The following is a 4266-nucleotide window of genomic DNA, read 5'->3' on the forward strand; positions in this document are numbered from 1 at the left end:
ATACTTTTCTTCCATTCTTGGGATACTTTGCTAAGGGTACATGTGAATCTCTCTAAATGTAGAATATAAATGTCTTAACACAATAACTAAGAAAAAGACATGAAGGCTGTGTTAACCAGTTGGATGAAAGTACTTCAAATTGTATACAGAAGCAGTACACTGTATACCCCATGATAGTATTAATGTACACTGTTATGATTTAATAAAAAAAATTAAAAAAAATAAGAATTAGCATCCTAAACAAAGAGAGCATCATAACTTAATCCCAAATGATAATTAAAGATATAATTGAAGAAAAAAAAAAAAGACTCAGGACTAAAACTGAGTGTCTGGGGTGTCTGGCTCTGCACATGACCACTGTGCTATCAGCCTCCAGGAACTCATGGTCTGTCTTTCTTCTCAGTGAGCCTGGAAGAAAGACTCGGACCCCCTGGATTTCACTCCTCGATCGTCAGCAGCTATTTCCTCTGGGGTCATTCACTTGGCTTCCCAGCACCCTTTTCCTTTGGAACTTCCCCTTTTCAACCTGTTCTGGAAGGTCTGCTAGTCACATGGCCACCAGGTTCCCCACTGTTGGCCTTCCAGAGTTTTCCATATTCCCCGAAACAGTGATTGGTCCGTGGTTGAGCATATCAGCTAAGCAGGATTAGAATATTGTGTATGTGTAAGCTGTATGGAACTGGGGATCGTGCCATTTGTGTTTTAAAAATGCATAAGTTGAAAGAACCATGAAGGCATAAAGCTGGCAGGGACAATCTCTGCCGCCAGATGGGAGAATCTGCTTGAGACTGAATCCAACACAAAGAAAGCAGAGACGGGACGTTTGGATTCGCAGTAGGAAGCAGGGAGAGAGAGAATGAGCAGTAGCCCCTGTGAGGGTCAGCTCGGGACCATGAGTAGCAACCCCTGTGAGGGTCAGCTCGGGACCATGAGTAGCAGCCCCTGTGAGGGTCAGCTCGGGACCATGAGTAGCAGCCCCTGTGAGGGTCAGCTCGGGACCATGAGTAGCCGCCACTGTGAGGGTCAGCTCGGGACCATGAGTAGCAACCCCTGTGAGGGTCAGCTCGGGACCTGGATCCAGCTGCTTCCGAGCTCACTCTACCTCTATACTCTTCAGCTTTGTGAGCCAATAAAATCCTTTTCCTCTTTTTTTTCCCCCCAGGTTAACAAAGGGGGACTTTATAAGGGATGTGTTAAAAAATAGGTAAAAAATAGTTTGTGTTGTGTCATAATTAGCTCAGTGAAAGGAAGTATTCACTCCCATCTATCTAGGTAACTATCAGCTTTAAACTCATAAAATTTTCCTGTATTTCCTCTCTCAGGTTTAATAGAAGCAGTAAAAAAAAAAAAGTCTGACCTAGGGTGGTACCTGTGACTCAGAGGAGTAGGGCACCAGCCCCATATACCGGAGGTGGCAGGGTTCAAGCCCCAGCCCCGGCTGAAGAAAAAAAACACTGCAAAAAACAGTCTGACCTAGAGTTTTCACTCAAAGGTTCTAACTACAAGAGTTCCTGAAACCAAACCAATTTCCATATTTATGCACTTTACTTAATCATGGTTGCTGAATTGAGTCTGTACCTATGTGAAGGTGGCAATGCCTTCTGAGTTGGTTCAGCCCTTGGCTCTGTGTTCTGTGTCACATCAGGTGTCCTTTCATCATCTGTCCCTTTGATACTTTCTGGTGTTAAAGGAGACTGAAGATCCCCGCCTGCTGATTCCTGGGAAGGTGTACCGGTAAGTTCCATCTTCTCTTGAGATTTTTCCTTTGCTAGTCGAGCAGTTTCTTTAAATTCCTGAAACTTTTCTGCAAATTTCGAAAGATGATGCTCAGAGGAGAATCCCAACAGCTCGGCCCATCGGCCAAACTTCTGAGAGGTTTTAGTAAATGTCATGTTTGGGGTGATAGTGCTATTTATTATTGCCTTTGAGCCCTCTAAACTGGTTATCCTATACACATTTCTTGTGCTGTCATAGAAATAAGACACAGTAACTGCATGCTTGCTGGTGGGTACCCAGTTCTTCCTTGTGTTTGGGTCAGTCTGGAAGACATGAGCTCGAGTGCTGAAGACAGGTTGTTCCCTTGTATACCTTGGGGCTGGGTGTGGAGACTCAGGCTAGTGATCCCAGCTTCTTCGCAACCTGAGGCCTGAGGATTGCCACGCACTGCTGTGAGCTGTTTTTCAGTTCTCATTTTCCCCTTTGGATCAAAATCTTTCTCTTCTGAGAAAGGTGAGGTCTAGGAGAACAGGTCTTCTCAAGGAGACCACAAGGATACACCTGCAGGGTCCTCTCCATGGTCAATCCTTTTCCTCTTATTCACACATAAAGAGATGATCTCCCTTTAAAACTATAACATTCTGTACCCTACGTTTCATCATATCATCACAGTTCTGAAGGAATATGGTTTTTGACAAATAGTCAATAAATTATTTAAAAAAATGAACTGTTCAACCTGCAATTCAGGATAAAAATCAGGGTAAGGAGGATATATCTCAAGTACGTTTTCTAGGTTCCTAGAGATTGATCACTTTGATGGTGATCTAAAACAATGTAAAGTCAATGTTGCACTGGCTTAGATGTTCTTCTTTAACTAGCTGACTTCTCTTATTAGGGGTCCTCAAACTTTTTAAACAGAGGGCCAATTCACTGTCCCTCAGACCGTTGGAGGGCTGGACTGTGGGCCCCGGGACAAGTCCGCTGCTAAGCAGGACCGGCAGCGGTGGCAAAAACACCTGGCGGGCCAGATAAATATCCTCAGCAGGCTGCATGTGGTTCGTGGGCCGTAGTTTGAGGACGCCTGGCCTAGACCTTGCTGGGAAAGTCAGCTCTAACTAGAGGACTGATGTGAATTAAAGAGTGGTTTCCTGGGCACAGGGAGGAATCTGGTCCTGAAATCAACAAACAAAACAAAAGGTGGAATTGTTGAAGGATGAGTAGGACGTAAAAGGAATTTCCAGTTGTTGCATCTACACAATGACACAGGGTCGGAAAGTTCACAGGGAAGGAAAGAGCAGACGGCTCCCTCACTCTGGGTTGAATCCATCCTATGTCAGATGCACCTCGACTCACCCACACCCACACCCACTCCACAATTTCATATTTACAGAGATGAAAAGATATTCAGATGTAATGTGTGAGCAACTCATAAAGATGCTAAGAAACTGCTTTCAATGTGATAAATACGTCTAATACATGCTTACTGCTTCTTACATCCGAATGTATTCATTGACTGAGAACCACATGGTGTGATCTTCTCAGTAATCACCCACAATTGAGTCATCCCCAAAGAAACGGAGCTCTTCAAATCCTTCCTATTTGCCAGGAAGTATGCTGAATGCTTTGTGTATTATCTCATAATCCTCTGAACAGAGATAACAAGACAAATAATATCATCACCCCTATTTTATAGATGGGGAAATTGAGATGTAAAGGGTTTAAATAAGTTTCTCTAAGCCTCACATCTAGGAAGTAGTGCAAGTCTTTCTGGCTTTAAGTGATCATCTTTAATCACCATACTAGCTGCCCCTCCCAGATCTAATTAATTTTAATGACAAAACAACAGAGATATTCCCTGCCCCTCCCCCTGCCCAAGAGAAAGCAAAAAGTTGAGCTGAGAAACTGTAATATTGCCGGAATGAGAAACGGGGGGTAGGAATGGGGCACATGGGGAAAAAGAGTCATGTTATAAACATCTAGGGGGCTAATACTGGGGAAAAAATAAGTCTGAGATGCACAGGCCCTTCCCAGAAGTGATAAATCCTTTCTATTCACTGAGACTTGGCTCATCTCATGCAAATTCTTTGTTTAACATGAACTCATAGTTTCGTAGCTCAACCCGCTGGGCTGCTAGCGTCCTCCTTCGGGCTCTGCCAGGCAGAAGGGGGCCGCGCCGCCAGCCAGCGCCAGGCAGGGCGTGCTGCAGCCTGCCGGACCGAGCTGCCCACATCCAGCAGCAGATTTGGTGTTTCCTGTAGAGGCTTTCTGAGAAGAAACATCCCAGTTGTTTGTATATGACGAGCTTATGTTTCCACAATGCCTTGGGCCATGGCTTTCGAGGGTCATTTCATTTCATGGACATTTTTCTGACTCCGTAGAAAATTTCCGCATCCACACAGTGGGGCTTATGGAAACAATGACATTGGATTTTTAGGGGGAAGACAGATTGGTTATTACGGCTCACAGAAAAGACTTTTCCGTGTCACGTGAAAGACGAGGCAGAGTTTGGGGCGAGGTCCTTCAGTGTATGGCGGCGAGGAGACGAAGTGG

The 4266-nt window shown here is 44.7% G+C and overlaps 1 pseudogene; it reads right to left on the reverse strand.

The window, feature by feature from the left end:
- Positions 1-1544: 1544 nt before the first annotated feature.
- Positions 1545-3995, reverse strand: LOC100948198 (annotated as a pseudogene).
- Between the last annotated feature and the right edge of the window lie 271 nt (positions 3996-4266).

The sequence above is a fragment of the Otolemur garnettii genome, unplaced genomic scaffold, assembly GCF_000181295.1.
Source record: "Otolemur garnettii isolate 467f Iridium unplaced genomic scaffold, OtoGar3 scaffold00043, whole genome shotgun sequence".
NCBI lineage: Eukaryota > Metazoa > Chordata > Mammalia > Primates > Galagidae > Otolemur > Otolemur garnettii.